This window comes from Gossypium hirsutum, chromosome D11 (genome assembly GCF_007990345.1).
Source record: "Gossypium hirsutum isolate 1008001.06 chromosome D11, Gossypium_hirsutum_v2.1, whole genome shotgun sequence".
Classification (NCBI taxonomy): domain Eukaryota; kingdom Viridiplantae; phylum Streptophyta; class Magnoliopsida; order Malvales; family Malvaceae; genus Gossypium; species Gossypium hirsutum.
Genome location: NC_053447.1, coordinates 30,773,788 through 30,794,996, shown reverse-complemented (window position 1 = coordinate 30,794,996; position 21,209 = coordinate 30,773,788). Strand labels below are relative to the sequence as shown.

At 33.4% G+C, this 21,209-nt stretch overlaps 1 pseudogene; it reads left to right on the top strand.

Moving 5' to 3' along the window:
• Positions 1–10,746: 10,746 nt before the first annotated feature.
• On the top strand, positions 10,747–17,066 carry LOC107891841 (zinc finger CCCH domain-containing protein 3-like; annotated as a pseudogene).
• The last annotated feature ends 4,143 nt before the right edge of the window (positions 17,067–21,209 follow it).

The window sequence follows — 21,209 nt, the reverse complement described above, 5'->3', positions numbered from 1 at the left end:
ATCCATCAACACTAAGAACCAAGGCTGTTTCGGCACCATACTTAGTTAAATTCATTGGTTTTTTTTAACTGGCAATTAAATTCCTTTAGCTTCATTTAATTCCTGTCCATTCGGCTGGTTGATTGTTAGCTTATAAATAGTACAATTGTAAACCTTTTGAAGGTAACTTTGAACTTTTTGACATATTTGAAATATAACTTGGTGAGTTATTCACTCTCATTTTTCTTGAAGATTCAACTTGACTTATCTAGCTAAACTACTAGCGTCAACCCTATTTCTTTTCGAACTTATCACTCGTCTGATTGTGGCATTCAAACTTGATAACGTTGGTTCCTATCTCGGTAGATAGTGGGTCACAATCTGTTTTCAACAAACCATTTTATCATGTTAAAACTTACAAGATTCGAGACCTTAATCTCTATTAAGGGTTCTTTCTTGTTTTAAGCTCAACTATCGATTTTCCATCAACTATCTTTATTTTATCTGCTGCCTATTTTAACTCTCTTCTTGAAATATATCCATTTGCTAACTAAGACGAGAACTACTTAATTTTTCGATGGGGCTTTCAAACAACTCAATTGCATTCCGTAAGTGAGTTCGTATCACAAATTTTTTCAAAAGGTAAGTGAATTTCCTTTTTTAAAAAATCATTTTGGCCATCTTCAAGGGCCATGTAATCGCTCAAATTGGGCCATAGCGTCTAGGCCCAATTTTAGGGATTACATCGATTCTTTCATTTCTCATTGGCGAAAAGGTAGAATATATTCTGGATACATTCTGTTTATTGAAGTCTCCACCTCATGTCTCACTCTGTTTCTTGTGATATCAAATTTCTTCTTTTTTCTGAGCTTGATTTAATAAAAATTACAAACTCACAAAATTTCATTGCACTAACAAACATTTTAATCACATTATTCAACCCGTCTCTAAAATAAATACATAATTTCTCTTCAATTGATACCATCTTATAAACAAATTTACTGAGCTGAACTACTCTCACTCGAAATCCACAACTGATCTATTTCCCAACTTCAATTCAAGAACTTCATTTTTCTTCTTGTCTAAATATTGTTGGCTTACATAATTCTTTAGGAAATAAATTTAGAAGAAACCTAGTTAATCTGTTCTTTCAATATCATTGTAGTTAAAGTCGATTTCCAGTTACTAACCTCCTCATGTAACAGTGTCACTACACATCTCAGATAATCTTCAAGAAAAATATAACTCTTTGTCTTAAACTCTCTGTGTTTGCTTCCAGTATTAGACTCTTGACTGATTCACTATTCACTTACCTCTAAACTCTTTAGCTCTGCCCTTTCAAATTTAATCAATAAAAATCTTGTGAATATTCTATCATATAGTACTTTGAGGACAATAGGGTAGAGGTTGTTTAGTCACCAAAATTTATTCACACTTATTAAACATATCATTTGTTATAAAAACTAATATAGAGGACCTTTTCTCTGTACTTTTTGAATTTCGAAACATTAAGAGCAGTCTTTTAATCGAATACTTGAGTATTGCTTTCGGCTTCATCGGGATTAGCTTGGTTGGAAAAAAATCACTTCTCTATTAAAGGAACATAATCACATTAAGTCAGGAGACATCACACTATCATAAGTTATAAACTAGCATGTATTTGTAAACTCCATACATGCTATGTTTAGTCCGAGAATCGGCTAAAATATAGCTCTGATATCACTAAATGTAACACCACTAGCCCATCTCCGACGCTAAATTAGGGTTACAGAGCATTAAGTACAAAACAGAACCTTATACATCAAAACATGGATCAACAGGAAATTCACATAATTATATTTGATAACATAACTTAATTATGATATAAATACTTATACATGCCTTAAATCAAGCTTCATTGGCCCTCAAAATAGTTTGGAAATAATTAGGGACCAATTTGAAACAAATCAGAAAGTTTAGGCAAAACATGAAAAATTATGAAATAAGGGTCACACGGCTGTGTGGCAAGGCCGTGTGGTACAGTCTACACCGTGTGGGTATTCGAACTATGGGACACTCGATTGTGTCCCAACCCATGTGTCAAACTGTGTAACTCTCTGACTTGGGTCACATGGCCATGTTGTAGGCCGTGTGAAACCTGCATGTGCAGCAGTCGTGTATGGTACACGACCATGTGACACCCCTATAGAAATAGGGAAAATCAATTGCGTAAGCAACTAATGCTTAGTAAGCTCGTATAAAGAACTTAAACTTACCAAATGCATTAAATTAAACAACCAAATATACTCTCATCATGTCATACGCCAATCTTCCTTTCCTATACACATCACCCCCTAAGGTTAGTAAATATAACATTTCATGTAAGCTCCAACTAAAACATGGCATATACATAATAAGCACTTAGGCTTTATATATATCATCCATCTCATATATATATATCCATTACACATTCTTCTCATTTGAATTCACATAGTTAAGAGATAATAAGTAAACATAACATCTATGAAACATTGCATAAATTAAGAAATGGATTCCATGCATATTTCATCCATCACATGATAAATATTCACACTTTTCATTTTATATATGCATATCAATTTTTTTCATTTCATGTGAACATTAGTAACATTAAACCTTTATACATGTCTTTCCATGAACTTTTACTTACTTGTTGAACCATATAGAATTACATCAAATATTTAGGAATACTTACACAAAGTGTGCAGTTTCATATATTCATAACCTTTCCACTCACACAAGCTATGAAATGGGCTTGCTCACACGAACTGTGGGTTGAGATGTTAGTTACACAATACTGCTCACACAAGCTGTGGAGAATCTGCAACAAATGCAAGACCTCAGCCATCGGTAGGACATCCAGGACCAGCACTCACAGCCGTATAATACAAGTTATTTGATTCATTACACTGGCACGAAATCTGCTAGGCTCAAGGCTAGGTAATATACACCGGCACAAAGGCTGATAGGCATAAAGCCTAATTATATACACCAGAACAAAGCCTGATTATATATACTAGCACAAAGCCTGCTAGGCACACAGCCTTATAATATCTCCAATACCACTCAATTCCATTATTAATTTTTCATCAACCACATTCAAAATTACAACACCACAATTATTTGAACAAAAAAATTAAAAAGGAATTTAATTTAACATATTACGTATAGTACGAACTTACATGTTCCAAAACGATGCCCTAACGTGATCCAATGACTAACCCGCTATATTGGATTTTTCGTGATTAGTTTCTATTTGAGCCATTTCTTGATCTAAATATTAACTTAATTCAATTAAATAGTTCAAATAACTCAAAATATCTAATTTAAACTTATAACCCATTTTATTGTGAAATTACAAAATTACTCCTAATGTTTTACCTCTTATGCAATTTAGTCCCTAAACCGTAAACAAGAAATTTACCATTTTTTTAACCATCAACCAAGCTAACAAAATACTCTTATTCACATATCATCCAATTATCATCAAAATTTTATATTAAATCCCATAAATTTTACTTTTTAACAACTTAATCCTTTAACATTAAAATTACTAAAAATCACTTAACAAAGTACTTCTATTTAACAACCAAGGTTAATAATCTATCATAGAACTTCAAAAACATACCAAACTCATCCATGGCATAATCTATAACATTTAACAATTTTGCACTTTGACCCCCGAACTAGCTAGATTAAGCTAAAATGAGCTCAAAAACATAAAAATTACTAAAAACGGAACAAATTTACATACCATGCACTTGAAACAAAGGTTGGTCGATTGCTCTCTACTCTCCCATGGTGTTTTCAGTCAAAATTTGGTGAAATAAGGAAGATGATGATATTTGGCTTATTAATTTTATGCTTAATTATCAATTTACTATAATACCCTTTGTTACAACCTTTAAATTACTTAATTCTTTTATCCAAAACCATCCACTAACACCACCAAAAGTATAATTACCCAATAAGCCAATTAACTCTTGTTTCCTTATTAAATTAACACATTTTTACTAATAGAAACTTACTTTTGCAACTTTTATAATTTAGTCCTTTTTAATTAATTAACTATTTATACCTTAAAATTCCTTAAACAAAATTTAATATCACCCTAATAGCACTCTGTACGGCCTCGGTTTATAAAAACAAGGTCCCAATACCTCTTTTTCTAAAACCACTTGACTTTAGGAACATACCACTTGAACTTAATTATTTGTTCAAATAACATAATTTATCAAATTAAAATTTATTATAACACTATATTTGACTTATAAATATTAAATAATAACATTTACGGACTCATTCATCAAATTTGTGGTCCCGAAACCACTATTTTTTGACACCATTGAAAAATAGGATGTTACACATGGCATTGTCTTCAATGATATGAGCATTGAACTGGAAGATCATGACACATTAGAATGGTTATGTAGCCTCTAGTAGGGCAAACGTAATTGCAAACCAGATTGGCAGAGCATGACAAAGGAAAAGAAATGTATGATTAATATGATCTCTAAACACGTGATAAATCTAAATTATATAAACTTATTTAGCATCTTTTACTTAATATTTGAGCAAATTTTGAGTATATTGTTAGAAAAATATATGAACTTAATTTATATTAAGACATTGAGCATAATTTTAGTAAGTTTTTAATTTTATTAATTTTTAGAGTTAATTCTACATAAAATTAAGTTATATTATTACATGTTTAATAAAGAACTTAATCTATTGCAGTGGAACTATAGAATTAACTAACATGGGAGAAAATTCAATATCACACATGAACAAGTCATATGGATGAATAAAGCATAATTGTGTTTAGAAATTTTACCTTGACTCATTTGAAGTTGGTTGCTGAAAAGAAATCTAATTGTGTCTTAAATTGGGTCACGAAATCGTCCATCAAGGGGAAGATAATCCCAAATTTGGCAAGCATATAAGCAACCCAAAATTAGCTTTTAGATGATTTATTTGGAGGTTCTTGCACTTGGGGAAGAATAAAAAATCAACTCTCAAATATTTCCCAAGAAACCGTCCAACCCCTAGCAGAAATCAAACAAGAAAATCCAGGGTAAAATCAGCCACTTCCCACATTTTATGGCTGGCCAAGAGACCGAGCATTTCAAGAGATCCCTCAAGCTACTTTTCACAAACTTTCATGTCAACCTTCTACTATAGATACTATCTTTCATTCCCATATCACTCATTCATCTCTCATTTCTCTCTTCACTTTGTTTCTCTTTTCACGAATAACACTCCCATTTCCCATTGAATTTAGCTAGCATTTCCCTTGAGGAAAATCACTCTTGGCCAACCACCTTAAGGAGCACTTTGTGAAGGAGCAAACACGAGGATAGGAGGAAGCCACTACGATCGATTTCTGGAGGATTGTCGAAATAATTCAGAGTTTCTTCTTTTTTTAGCTTTATTTTGTTCTTAGTTATTCAACGTGTTTGTAAATTATTTTCATGTTTTTCCATTAACAATGATAGCTTAATTTTTTAGATAGAATACTTACATTAATTTGACAAAGTTCAGTTGATTCATGTTTATGATATTTGTGCCTTAATCGTTCATGCTTTCAGTTAAACTCATGCATGTATTTCATTTATTAAAATGTGACTAAATGCATTAGAATTAGTTTATCAACCATAGCCAGATGATGATTAATGGACGCAATAATTGAAAGATGCATGCTTAATTTAAATCTTAGCCCAATAAAATTAAAGGTTTTTAATAACTCAAGAGAGCTCTATTACCTTGCATAACTTTTAGATTTGTGTGATTAAATTATTTCAAACCTAATCCATCCTTGTTACTTCACATAAGCTCTAAGAAAGCCTTAGTTAAATAAGATCATGGTAGTATGCATGTTTTTCTAAGCATAATATTCTGAAAGAACTTATACTGGTTTCAAGTTAATGAAAGATCGAGTTGTCATGGAATACGTTCCGGACATTGCTAAACATGATGAAAAATGAATTACATTGAATATTGTAATTATTCTAGCTTATTCATGTTATTATTTTTGAAGCTTGTGAATTTACTGCTAAACCATCTCATCTCATTCATTGCATTTAGATTAATTTATTTGTATTTAGTTAACATTAATTTTATCCATCACATCAAAATTATTGTCTTTTCTTACCAACTTGTAATCTTTAATTTCTCAATTATTTAATTAACATCTACAGTCCCTGTGGAGATGATAACTCTTATACTTATTTATTACTTGATAACGAATGTGTATACTTGCACAAACCTATATCTTACAACACAGACTAGAGTTTTTAGCCAACACAAAGAAGGTTTTCTGCAGGAATGCATGGGCGCAATGTATGTGCCAAAGGAACTTAGTCTGCTATATAGTATATGTAAGTTTCGTATTTTGCTAATGGGTGAATTGTACAAAGTTTGTTATGTATAGTATTCTCCAATAGGTGAATTATGTGTTCCATTGAGTTGAGAAAGTTAATTTTTTTAACATATGTATAGTCATCTTAATGCCTGCTCTAGAAATCACTAAGTTCTATGAACTTACTTCGTTATATTTACTTCTCAGGATCATTGAATAAGTAAAGGAATCACCAAGAACCACGCTAGAGCATATCTTATATTGTGAGACTTCTAATAATTTTGTGTTATGCATGACAATGGGGTGGCGTTAAGGCTTAGGATTTTAAAGAACGATTGTAACTAAAATTATATTCGTAAAATTATGATTTTTCCCTAACTTTTGTAATGAAGCTTATGATCTTGATTTGTAATGGTTTACTTCATGATTTAGTATTTCAAAATTTTGTTATCTTTAGTTAGATTTGATAAATCTAACTTTTTTTCAAATTATGGTTGGAGAAAAAAAAAGGGAAAATATGTAAGGTTGTAACGCGCCATTCCTAGATTTTCCTTAAAGGTCAGGTATGGGGTGCTACAAGTTTGGTATCAGAGCTCGATTTAGCCGGTTCTTGGACAACGTATGTGGAAGTAGCCCTATATGCATAATACGTCAAACCTGGTTAAGTTCCTCAGGTATGTAAAAATTTTCTCGCTTATGTCTAAGATGTACGTTATAATGATGTAAGAAAAGAGAAGAAGGAAAAGAGATACCTTTGGGAAAAACCTAAAACTAAAGATGAAGGATGCAGAAAGCTTAAATGGAGGAAAAGTTAAGGCTTTGATCAATCTTGCCAAAGAGTTTGAAGAGGTGTATTCTCTAAAGTAATGTTAACATCTGTCAAACTGGGTAAGTGAGTAACGTTTAAATATATGAAGGCAACCAGTAAATCCTGGATTCGCCCAACTCATAGTATGCTCCTGGAATAGTAAGTTTGTCACCCATTATACGTTGGAATTCTCCAAATTTAGAAATTTTGAGGGTGAAATTTTGTTAAGGGGATGAGAGTTGCAACACCTCAGTTCTAGCAGGTTCAAGGTTGGCACATGGTTTTTGAAATAGTCTGTCTGGCAAAGTGGTATCCGGCTGATAGTTTCCTTTGGTGTACAGAATGGGCGTATTCCTAACAGTGTTTAAGTCGAGGGTGGTTTAATGATAGATCACTATGCTGGTTGGAATGAGATGATAGCCAAGTGAAAAGATGACTGAAAAGAGTACTCGCCGAAGGCATAGTGCGCCATGTTATTAGGGTGATTGCTAGTTGCATTGTAAGTATAGTAATTAGGGACCCTCTGGGTTCTTATTTATATTTGCATTACAGATGTAGACTATTAATGAAGATATTTTTGAAAGAGTGTGACACATGTCAAGTTCCAGTGGGGACTTAAGTTATATTTATAAGTATTCAGGCTAAAGAAAGGGGCAGGTTTTTTCTTCCTTCTTCAAAAGACTGATAACTGAATCTTAAGGAACCAACAGTATTTATTTCTCCTTTGAGCTAGAACTGAAGATCAAATCGAGAGTAGGAGATTTCATCATATCCTGGTGATTGATGCTCATTACAAGTCAGGTGTTTGGATCTAGCGTTTAAGCTATTGTAAGTAAGTTTCCAAGTGAGTCTCTACCATGAATCTTACATGCATACTATTCATATTAAATTATATCTATGAACATGATTGAAATGCATATTGGAAATCATTAAAAGTACAGAAAGAATGTAACATGTATAATATTGTAAGAATAAAGTTAGGTCATGAATGATTACGTAATACCATGAGGTTATGACCCATGGCAGCATATGAAATGATGTTATGAATGGATCGTAAGTATATAAACATGTATGAAATCATCAAGGCCGTGTTTAGTATGAAATCGTGATGGCACATTCATTACAATGACTCATGGCGTATTCTGTGGAATGTTTTGTGACGTATTCTATCTGCTACTCAGTAGCGCATTCTGATCGAATCTTATGGCATCCTCTGTGAAGTCCACCGGGACAACAAACGAGTGTCCATATGAAGCATGCACAGTATGCTCTGTTTGGTTGAATGGTGTAATCTGTCATGAATGTCTGGTAGGATTTACATACCTATATTTTTAGTAAGATATGAATGAGTCAGATAGTTTTATAATAAGTATAGCTAAGGTAAAGTATTACTATGCTCATTGAGAGTTGTCTATATTATGATTAATAGTTGAATCAGAGTTATTTGGAATCTATCAAATCATAGTGGTCTGGGATTTAATGACCTCTCCTAAGATCATAAGGAATCTGAGAAAAATGGGTATTTTGAATATACATTTTCATGAAGAAATGGGCATGGACACTACACCAAAACAGGCTTTTAGCGGCGTTTGGACAAAAAACGCCACTAAAAATTGTGCATAAGGCGCCGCTAAAGCGCCGCTAAAAATGAGCACTAACGGCGTTTTTTGGAAAAACGCCGCAAAAAAACCTAAGCCCAACGGTATCGTTTTCTACCTTCCGGGGCTTTAGCGGCATTTTTAAAAAAAGCACTGCTAATGCTTAGATCTTTAGCGGCATTTTTGAAGAAGCGCCGCTAATGCTCAGATCTTTTAGCGGCATTTTTGAAAAAGCGTCGCTATTGCTCAGATCTTTAGCGGCGTTTTAGGAAAAGAGCCACTAATGCTCGAGGCTTTAACCTTTTATCTATCTACTTACTATTTAATTTTTTTATTTATATTAATTAAAATTTAATTTATTTTTAATTAAAAATGGATAAATTTGAAATAATGACACGTAGAAATAATTTGAAATAAAAAAATAGAAAATATTTGTTAAAAATGGAGAAATTAAAATACTATTACTTAAAATAATATTAAATTTTTTTGGGTACATGATTGATTGATTTTTAATTTATATATTAAATAATTTCAAATATAATTGTAAAAGATACGATATTATTAATTTTAAAATATTTAATTTAATTATCATAATAGTTTAGGGTTTAATATATATGGTTTAGGGTATATATATATATATATGGTTAATTTAGGATTTAGGGCCGGTTTAAGAGTTACGATTTTAAGGTTTATAGATTATTGAATTAGGGATTATGGATTAGGGATTCTGATTTAAGAGTTGTGATTTAAGGTTTATGGGTTAAGGGTTAGGGGTTAGAGGTTAAGAGTTAGGGATTTAATGTTTATGGATTCAGTGTCAGGTTAAGGTTTAGGGCTTAAATTAATTAGTGTGTTTTAATTTATATGTTAAATAATGTTTAGGGGTTAGGGATTTAGGGTTGGGTTAGAGTTTGGGTTTATGATTTAGATTAATTAGTGTTTTTTAATTTATATATTAAATAAGGTTTAGGGGTTAGTGGTTTGGGGTTTGGGGTTAATAATTAGTGGTTTAGGGTTTAGAGATTTGGGGTCGGGTTAGGGTTTAAGGTTTAGATTAATTAGTATTTTTTTAATTTATATATTAAATAAGTTCTTATATAATTGTAAAAGAGATAATAATAAATTGTAAAGATTATTAATTTAAAATTGATATGCAATATACAATAATTGAATATAAAAAAATTGTAAAATATGCGAGCTTTGGCGGCGTTTATAGCCAAAACGCCGCTAATATGATTTAGAATTTTTCAAAACGGTGTTGTTTCATTACAAGAATTTAATTTATTAGTGGCGTTTCTTCTGTAAACGCCGGAAAAGGTAACATTAGCGGTGTTTATGACTAAAAAATATTTAATCTAAACTATTTGATATATTTAAATATTAGATTTAAAAAAATTAATAAATAAAAAAATGTAACAAATTGTTACGGATAGGTAACTATCTATTTTGGATATATAAGACCAAATTATAACAAATAAAAATAAAATACAAAAACTAAAATCATTTCACATCGAACATCTAGCAAAATAATTATATTTTAGTTAGAAAGAAATATCTCTAATAAAATGGAGATTAGATCGGAAATGAATAATATAAAATCATGATTAACGTCTCAATTTTTAATAGAAATTTGATATGTGAGAGATTAATTGCTTACATTGGATAATTCTAAATTAATCATTAATTATAGTCATTTAATCATTTTTTTCTTATTAAAATATATGATATTTATTTTAAGAGTACTTGATTTTTTTTATAAAAATTCAATTTATAAAAAATAATAATAAATTTTTTTATAAAATCACTTAAATAATAATTTTTAATAGACAAAATAAAATATTTTTAGCATAGCAAAACAGTGTCGTTTTATTCCAAATGAAATAATTTTTTGCGGCGATAGCGGCGTTTTTATAAAAACGCCACAAAAAAATAATTTTACTTTACAAAAAATAGCGCCATTTTATAAAATCCCCCCCGAAATCCCCAACTTTCCCCCATAAAATCCCTAATTTCCCCCTTGCAATCGGCTTATGTTCGGATTTAAATTAGCTTATTACTCGTTTTTTTGTTCTCTCTAGGGTTTTAGTGGATCCATTATATATGTTTTAGATCTTTATGTTATGATTTGATTTATGGATGTTTTAGATCTTTATGTTAAATCTTTATGTTATGATTTTAGTTCTTCAACATCTCCGAGAACTCTTTCAACGTCGCATTGCCGAGCAACATTTGGGGTGCACCGAGCTTGCAAATTTTCTCAGCCAGTTCAGCCAAGCTAACAGGCATAATCCCAGACTTCATCGGCTGTAAAAACGTGTACAAAATCGAGCTCCAAGGTAACTCTCTAAACGGAAGCATCCCCTGGGACATTGATCATTGTGAAAAGCTCGTCTTTGAATTTTAACCGCAATTTGTTTACTGGAATAATTTCATGGGAAATATCGATGCTTCCTTCAATAACTGCAGTTGATCTTTCCCATAATATGCTCACTGGAACTATCCATTCGAACTTCGAAAACTGTAGCACTTTAGAAAATTTCAATGTCTCCTATAATTTGCTAACCGGCCCGATCCCATTGTCCGGTCCAATATTTCCCAACTTACACCCTTCCTCATTTTCCGGTAACGACAAGCTTTACGGTAGAATTTTACCGAAACTTTTCCCCTTTTACTCTGATTTGGCTTCCAGTTATGGACTAGTATTAGTAATAGAACAAGTATCAGAGAGAGAGAGAGAGAGAGAGAGAGAGAGAGAGAGAGAGACGAATGCTGCTAGGGAAGTATTACTGCGACTATTGCGATAAGCAATTTCAAGACACTCCTGCTGCTCGAAAACGCCACTTGCAGGGCCTCCAGCACCTCCGTGCTAAAGCTCAATGGTTCCACTCCTAAACCGCCCAAGGTACTCTCTCACTCACTACTTTTCTCCCAACTTCCCTACTTCCTGCTCTTTATTCACATGTTTATGATTGCAGATCTTTGTCAAACTTCGGTACCACCCTTTTCGAAAGGCGTCTGCAATCGCTTCCTTAATATAGTAAATATTCCTCCCTTTTCCTCTTGGAAAGCCATTTTTGTTTCTTTTTTACTTCAATCATATAATATTTTACTGCATTTGGTTTTCCTATTTTAGGGATTTTTCCAGTACGGAGATAACTGTAAATACTTCCATCCCAACAATGATTCTCGGACCCCAAATCCTCCACTTTCAACTGTAGCACCAAGTGTTTTTTTCTCCGTCTGTTTTATTAATTCATATTTGTTTATGCAGTGTAATGCAAGTAAGGATGGGTTTTATTTATATTGTTATAGGTGGTGTAGAGGGAAATGGAAATGGTATGGCAATATCGTGGGGTAATCTGCCTCCATCCTTAAAGCCCCCACCTAAGGATGGATATCCACCTCTTCCTTTCGTGGATTGGGGATAAACTCTCTCTCTCTCTCCCTTGCTCTGTTTCTAGACACCAATTTCCTCATTTAGTTTCTTCATTTGTTAAAGCTGTATCTTCTTGTTTATATTATTATTACATGTTAGATCACCCACTTTCATTTCCCTATTCTTTCTCCTTTTACATTTCTTATCATCATGAGTATGTCAATACCTTGATAATGGGAATTCATTATATTACACAAAACAATTGTCTAACAAATCTAAAAGGTGAAGTGTTATGGTTCAATCGATCCTTGGTTCAGTTTAGTTTGTGCATTATAGGAACAAATGGTAAGAATGCAAGTGACAGTATGAATGTTGTATGATTAGGTGGCAGAATTTGAGTAGACACTTCCAAAATCTATCCGAAAGCTTCAGAGCTTACTGACATTTTGAGATTATTTGATGTTTCAAAGCTTCAAGTGCCTGTCTGATCAACCTCATCTTCGTAGAGGAAATTCAACCTGGTAATTGGAATTCGCTTCAGTTCTTGCATTTCTTTGGTTGCTAAGGCATTAAAATATTTTGTTTAAAGGGATGCAAAACCTCTCGTCTCTTAAATTTCTGGCTGAGTTGTTGTACAAGTCTGAAATTAGAGGAAATTGCAATGTGAGGGATCTCTGTCTGGGTTGCTCTTACCCATTTGGAGGTCATTGAAATCTGGGATTGCCCCAACTTTGAGGCACTGGTTTCATAAGATTTTATTTTATTTTAATTAATTTATAAAATGTTTATATATTTAGTTTAGAATCCATTTTGACTATATGTAAGTAACATGCTCCAGAATTTTCTAATTTCTTTTAAATGAATGTTTATTTTATTTTATTTTATTTTAATTATCTAAATTTTTTGCTTCTTTCCAATATTTTAGTGTTTTATGTTGACAAATCATAGGTTTACACTCAACATGCTTATATGAGACCTCTTGGAGTTGGTATGTCTATGATTTCTTTAAAATATTATGAATATGATTTTGTTTTAATTACTTGTATTTGCAACAGTAGATTTTTTACAATATGTTAAAATCTCTTCTCTTTTTTTTTCTTTAAAAAAATCAATATATTTTCATGTTTCAAAAGAAATGTGATAGCTTCCCTTCTCCAGGAAAATGGAAACCTTCTAGTAAAAAAGCAACAGATAAGTTGGAGTGTGTTTCAAATAATTCAAATGTCAAATTCTTTAGGATTGATCTACAGAATAGTTCTCAGGTCAGCCTTATATCCTGGATTCCAAAAGTGTTAACGTGGATTTTCTTTCTTGATGTTATAAATATATATGTTATTCAATAATTTTTTAAAGGACTTGGATTTATGGTATATCTTTCCTTTTCCACTAATTTCTTCTACTTTAATTGTTACTATGAGTGTTGTATGCATATGATTGTTGTTTTATTGTGTGGTATGCTTCTAACACATAATGAAAGATGCTATTATTTTAATGCTTTTATTCGATGCTCTAACTGACCTATAACACTAGCAAAAGGCTAAACATGCTAGATCTGATAGATGCAATCATCTTTATCGATTCTGTATTTATTCTAAATTTTTAATGTCATTTTCAGTTCAAATTTGAACTCCCTTTCGTCAAACTTTTTGTATGATACTAGTAAATTGGTGAAAATGTTATCGTTCCATTTCTTTAATTGCTATTCTGGGAATTGAAATTGCATCAGGTACAACTGTCAAATGTGCGATTGGTCTTGGAAATGGAAATATTGGGATGACTGGCTTGAGCCTTCGAGCAGATGATATAGTTTCTGAGCAACTGACTAGGTAAATCTCTTTAATCCATGGTCTATGGATGAACCAATATTTACTCTCTTTATGAAATTAAAATGCTACAGCCTACAGGAGAGTTGTGGTTTTCTTTCTTTTATCATTGCTCTTTGCGTCTGTGGCTTTTGAATCTACACTTGCTACTGTAGTTTTTTGGTGGTTGCTGATCTTATGATTGGTGTTTACTTTGGGGCCTTGTCCAATTAGATTTTAATTGGTTTGGAAAAACTTTAATATCTTCTGCTTGTATTTGTTATTTTGGATATCCAATTTTACTATTCTTTATCTATTGCATTAAGAAGATATTGTTTAGGGGTTTATTTCCTGCTATCATTCACTTTACTCTTTGTCAAATTTTTGCTTCTAGGTGAGACACCGTTTAAGGAAAGATCATGGGATTGAGGGTGGAATTCATGTTGTTTTCTCTTTAGAGAAACCTAAAGCTAAGCTGCTTCCTTTTAGAGGACCAAGTTGTAAGGAAGACAACCCTTCAGATTATCAAGTGAGGATGTTTTCTTCTTAGTTTTGCAGTTTTAAAGTACTTTGTTTGATCACCTAACATCATGCTACGGGGAAATTCATCCAATATATTGAAGCAGAATTTAAGAATTGAATGTACATTTGGATGGAGCTAAAGCTGTGTTTCTTTTAGCGATATATTTGAACTTGCTAGTGTTAGGTCCCTGGTTTTTGTTATCTCTAGATTTAAGGGTAGAAGGCAAAGGAAAATATTTTGGTCTACATTAGTATGTAATCTACATGCTTAATACAACAATTTAATGTGTTATTCTGCTGTCAGATAGTACCTAGGCAGGTTCAACAATTTAATGCATTGTATTTTTTATTACCTTGCATTTTGTATAGTCATAGGCAGGTTCAACTAGTCAGTCTGTTTTTCATATGTATTATTTATTTTAGTTTTGATTCTAAATTTTTATTTTTACTTTAATATTTGCGACAACTTGAGTTCTAACTTTTGGATTTTAATTGTGTTATTAATTTATTATTTTAAATTCTAAAACTAAATTCATTAATTTTTATATTTAGTTTTAAAGTTAAAATTTTCATAGAAAATTTAATTTAAATAATATTTTTTTATCCTTAAAAAGTATATTTAAAGTTTAAATTAAAAAAATAAAACATAATATAATATTTATCATAAAAATAAATATTATTTGATTAAAATAATTTTTTTAAAGGTTATGTTTTTAACGGTGTTTTTACAAGAAGTGCCGCTAAAGGTTTATTCTTTAGCGGCGTTTGTGATAAAAGCGCCGCTAAAGGTCATGGTCTATAGCAGCGTTTGTGGGAAAAGCGCCGCTAAAGGTCATGGTCTATAGCGACGTTTGTGGGAAAAGTGTTGCTAAAGGTCGTGGTCTATAGCGGCGTTTGTGGGAAAAGCGCTGCTAAAGGCTATAGTCTATAGCGGCGTTAGTGGGAAAAGCGTCGCTAAAGGTCGTGGTTTGTAGCGGCGTTTGTGGAAAAAGCGCTGCTAAAGGTCGTGGTCTATAGCGGCGTTTGTGGGAAAAGTGCCGCTAAAGGTCGTGGTCAGTATATTTGAGTGTAGTGGGAATTCGTTCGAATGGTCTATATAGTATCGTGTCATTATCAATACGTGTGGCATAGAGGTATATTTGAATGTCATTTTGAAGGCATTCAATTCAACGAAAGTATTCGCCAAATACATCTAAATCCATCCAAGGTAAATGTCAGTGAATAATTTTTTGAAATAAGAGTATGGCTTAAGGCATGGGTTGTTAGAAGTGGATTCTGAGGATATGTATTGTTAAAAATTTATTATTATGACCATAAATTTTATGAAAGGTTTGAGGGGATTTGTCAATTAACCAGATAAAAAAGATTTAGTAGAATAAGAGCATGATAACTAGAGTTTGAGAGAATGATGAGACTGTGGTCGTATCCATAAGAATTAATGATGCAGGATAATGACTAGTATACAGTAGTTCGTACAAGGTTGCTAAGTATGCATTAGGGTATTGTTATTATTTATAATCTAGAAATCGTGAAAAGTATATAAGATATTGAATAAGAGAGTATGTATGTATATAAGAAATTAGATGAGTTCAAATTATATGATGAATTGTGTATAGGTATGTATTGTGTTAAAATACATCTACATGAATGTGTCTAGTACGTGAAACATGAGTTTTAATAGCTGTATAATTGGTGATAAAAAATGTCAGGTATGAATCGTGTCAGTGTCTGAGGGACTGGTTTGTAGGTCTGTGTCTAATCACCGAGGTGGGAAATGATCGATAGGCCCTCGTGGTGTATTCTAATGGATGACCAGTGTGGCGGGTTCTGTATATAGCTATATGGCGTGTTTAGTATGACTCTTAAGTATGAGCAGTAAAACCAGAATGATTAAAGATATCGATTGAATATATGGTAAGGACAGTACCAAGTTAAGACAAAATTAAAGGTAGTGATCTGAAGAGATGTAATGGGAACCCTCATTGGAGGAAAAAATTTGAATAAGGCTGCATATAACTTGAAAAGGGTATTTATCTGTAGACATTGGAAATCAAGATTAGGTATGAGAAGCAATTCTGAACTTTGGTTTGCAAGAATACGAGCAAGAAACCATGATCAAGATGAGTTGAAAGAGATTCCTAAGAGAACGGTTTTTAGTTATACATGACAGTAATGGATTTAGACTACGATATAGCAGATAGAAAGAATGCATATGTTGTGCGATTTGTGTGATGTTCAATTTGATAGACAGTTGATATTCAAAGAAAAGAATCTGGCACTTTATGCAAACCATGATCAATGCATAAGTGATTAATTCTCACTAAGTTCTTACGAACTTACATGAGTTATACTTATAGTTTCAGGTTGATGATGTGAGTCTGCACCTGAGGGACGATGCCAAGATTATGCTATTGAAGAGGTGTATCGAATTATTATGTGTACAGATCAAGCCTAGTGGCGTTTATGTATCAATAGGGTTGCATAAGAGTAATTATTTTGATAATTGTAATATATTGTAATGTTAGATGAGAACTTTTGTAATTTAATTCCTCCACTTATTTTTATTTGTAATTATATTTCTCTAATGTATATGTATTCTTTTAAACTCTATATTGTTTTGGGATGTAACTGTTCAATTGCAAGTCGAGTCTGTATTCATGTAGTATCACCCATGATCCAAATCCAGTGAATCAGATCGGGTTGAAGGAGTTACATATGAATTTTGTTGTTGTGAATGATGCTACATATTGCAGAAGTTTTACACCCAATGCACAAGCTTTTGGTTCCTTATCTATTTGAATTCAGTCTTTTACTTACATAAAAGTGTACGAATCATGCATACATAGTCCACCATCCAGTCAGGATTTAGGTATGTCATACTATGAACATCATAAGTGAATAAATCTATAACAGGATTCAGGATTCATTCTTCTTAGGTCCAATCCAATGTACTGTTAGTCCAATCAGTCACATCTATGTAACACCCCAAAATTTGGGCCTAAAAGTATTGGGCCTTGAGCAAGGGAACAGTTAAGAAACTGTGCACAAAAGTATGTCTGCTTTAGTGGTTAAGGGTCCTGAGAGGAGTTGGGAAAATCCTGGGTTCAAACCTGGGTTTTAGCCAAAATTTTGGTTTTAAGTGGATAAAACCCTAGATACTTGGATGTAGACCTTTTAAATTATTGTGTTAAAAAAATGTCATAAGGAAGCTTGTGGTCTAGTGGTTGTGGCGTCATTAAGGTTATAAGGGAGCATGGGTTCAAGTCTTGGCTTTTGTAATTTATTTTGTTCTTATAAAGGAACTTGGACTTTGGCCTTTAGACCTTTTTACTAATTGAAGATAAAATGTGTCACAAAAGAGCTTGTGGCAATGAGGCAAGTGGCGTGTTGAGCTATTGAGGGGGGCTTGGGTTCGAATCCTATTCCAAGCAAAAAGGATATTTATTTTACTAGTATGAGGCGGGAGGAGTTTGAGGTGGTTTCGAACTCTGTAAAGTGAAGTTTGAATTGGTCTTGGATGCAATTGTGGAGCAAATCAAGGAGGAGATTGGGGAGAAAATCAAGGAAATTTGAAAATGGGAGGTTGGTAGGGTGTTGTGGCTGATTGGGACTTTAAGGCTTAGTGAAATTCGGCAAAGGGGAAAAGAAATGAGCATTTTCGGCACAAGGCAATTCTTTGTTCGATTTTGAGAGGGTTGAAAGGAAGGTGTCGAATGTTCTTTGGGATTTTTCTACCATTCGGGGTTCCTTTCGGGTTTGCGTTTTAACTATTGAAGTGATTAAAATTTCCACTACTTCTCCTCCTTCCTTCATTTGCCGAATAGGTAACTTTCTTTTTGGTCTCATTTTTCTTTCTCTGCCGAACACCATATTTTGTTTTCACTACTCTCTTAACAGTGCCGCATGCACTTCTCTTCTCTCTTCCCTCCATTCTTCTATTTCTTTCAAAGCTGAACCTACTCACCATCTTCTTCTTCTCTACTTCCCACTCTCTCCATCCCAATCGATTTCTTCAAGGCTCTTTTGTGTACTTTCAGTTACCATCCTTTCTCTATTGTGCTTGGCCGAATATACCTAAGCTTTTCTAACTGATTTTATCATCATCAATTTCGGGTGTTAAAATCTCGAGAAGAGAAAAGAGGGTTCTCTAGTGTGTGGAGGCATTCCAAATCTTCCCTTCACCAGCCATTTGATCGTTGGGGTAAGTTGGTTGGTAGACCGAATATGCTGTGATTTTGGTGTTGGATTTTTCTTAAATCATATTCGAGTAACCATATCCGTTTGATAAAAATTGCTGCTTGAGTAGATAATCATCAAGAACATGGAATCGTGCCTTGGCCAAGAATCTTAGAAGAGTAGGCCATATTTCTTATAATCGTGGTAGGTGATGATTGTTTAAGTGTGGTTAAAGTACTTAAAAATATTGGTTATTGAAGGATTGACCGAATATTCAAATCAATGTAGGTTGGTGCCAAGAGGTGTTTCGCTAGCTTTCATGAAAAGGTGAGTAATCACACTCTCTTTCAACTGCAAATCGAAAAAAGCCGAAAGTCGAAAAAGACAAGGCTGGGACCGTAAGGGCGTGCAAACGCTCGAGTCGTAAACCGAGGCCACGAAACCCGGTGTGGGACTCTAGAGGCTCCCATGAATGTTATCATGGGCTTAGGCCGAAATGGGCCTCTAAAATAACTGAAATACCCTCGATGGGTAAAATTATCGAAACACCTTCGATGGGTAAAATAACCGTAATACCCTCGATGGGTAAAATTATCGAAATACCCTCGATGGGTAAAATAATCAAAATACCCTCAATGGGTAAAATGACCGAAATACCCTCGATGGGTAAAATTATTGAAATACCCTCGATGGGTAAAATTATTGAAATACCCTCGATGGGTAAAATTACCGAAATACCGTCGATGGGTAAAATAACCGAAATACCCTTAATGGGTGAAATTATCGAAATACCCTCGATGGGTAAAATGATCGAAATACCCTCGATGGGTAAAATGATTGAAATACCCTCGTAGGGTAAAATGATTGTAATACCCCTGTAGGGTAAAATGACTGTAATACCCCTGTAGGGTAAAATGACCATAATACCCCATAGGGTTAAATGACCAAAAGGGTTAAATGACCAAAATACTCCTATAAGGTAAAATGACCGTAATGCCTCTGAGGGTAAATGACCATTTTGACCCTCGAGTGTAAATGATTGATTTGTCTGTGATTGGTATGACTGATTTGTCTGTGATTTGTATGACTGATTCTGAGCATGGCATTCTGCATACATGACATACTACATGGGGTTGGGATACTATTATGGAGGAAGTACTGTACTGGTGGCTCTGCCACAATCACTGTTACTGGTGGCTTGGCCACATATACTATTACGTGCAGCTTTACTACGATACTGTTGCTGGCAGCTTTGTTGCGATGCTACTGATGGCTTTGTGTTGATCATATTACCGTTACTGATGGCTTTGTGCCGATCATATTACCATTACTGATGGCTGTGTGCTGATCATATCACTGCTACTGATGGGTTTGTGTCAATCATATTACTGTACTTATGGCTTGTAGCCATTATTTTTATAGCTTATAGCTATCATGTTTACGGCACTTAGCCATTCTGGTTACTGGCAGCTTTGCTGCGATACTGATTAGTGCTGCAACCGGTGCTGATATTGGTGTATTTGCTGGGTGGGTCGATTTTATCCCCACAAGGTGTGTTGGTTGGTACTGGTGGTGTGTTGGCTGGATTGGGATGGGTTGCATGATTGTATTGTTGCATTTCTATTACTGATTCTGTCATTGTATTGGGCTTAGGCCCACATGTATTCTTTTTTTGATTCTGATACTGTAATGGGCTAAGGCTAACACTGCACATTTACTGTTGTGGGCTAAGCCACATTGTTCTATTACTCAAAAGGGCTCAAGCTCAGACTGTTACTGCTTATATTACTGACTGAATGATAGGGGATCACACACTGAGTTTTTTTAAACTCACCCCATTTTTAACCTTTCAGGTAATCCCCAGCGTTAGACGGTTCGGAGTTGTGAGGGACTCAGAGAGGGCCACACAACTGCACAAGTTTTATTCTGTTTTGCTCATTTACTAAAGCACTTTGATTTTGATTTGGGTTGTAATAAGGCCTTTAAAATTTTAGATTTTAAATTCGGGATTTTATTGATTGTGATTCTTACCTACTAGAAGGAAAACTCGATTTTCCAAAAGAATAACTATTTTCAAACGCTACGTTTCCGCAACTCAATTTTTAAATAACACGTTTTCACAAATCATTTGCTTTAAATTAAGTTTCCGCAACAATAAGGTTTTGAAGGTAACAACGTTTCTTTAATAAACCTTGATTGAAAATAAGCAAACACAAACTGGGGTTTTGTATAAGTTTTAAATGGCAAGAAGTTTGAAATTTCAAGAAGGGTTTTCAATGAAAACATGGTTTTCGAAAAACACTTCAATGTGACACGCCAGATTCGGCCATAACATCTAGGCCAGGTTTGGGATGTTACAATCTATGTCTCTATCTTTTAGGATTCATCCAATCTGATGCCTAAGACAAAGCATCTCCCTAATTGGACTTGATAGACGACAATTAGTCTTTCAATTTGTTTGCTCGTTTTTTATTAAACTAAATATATGTTTAGGTTCGTCTACTAATATAAGTTGTCTTTTCATCTTACAATTTAATCACGTAATATCGCTTAATATTAGTTTAAACATTAG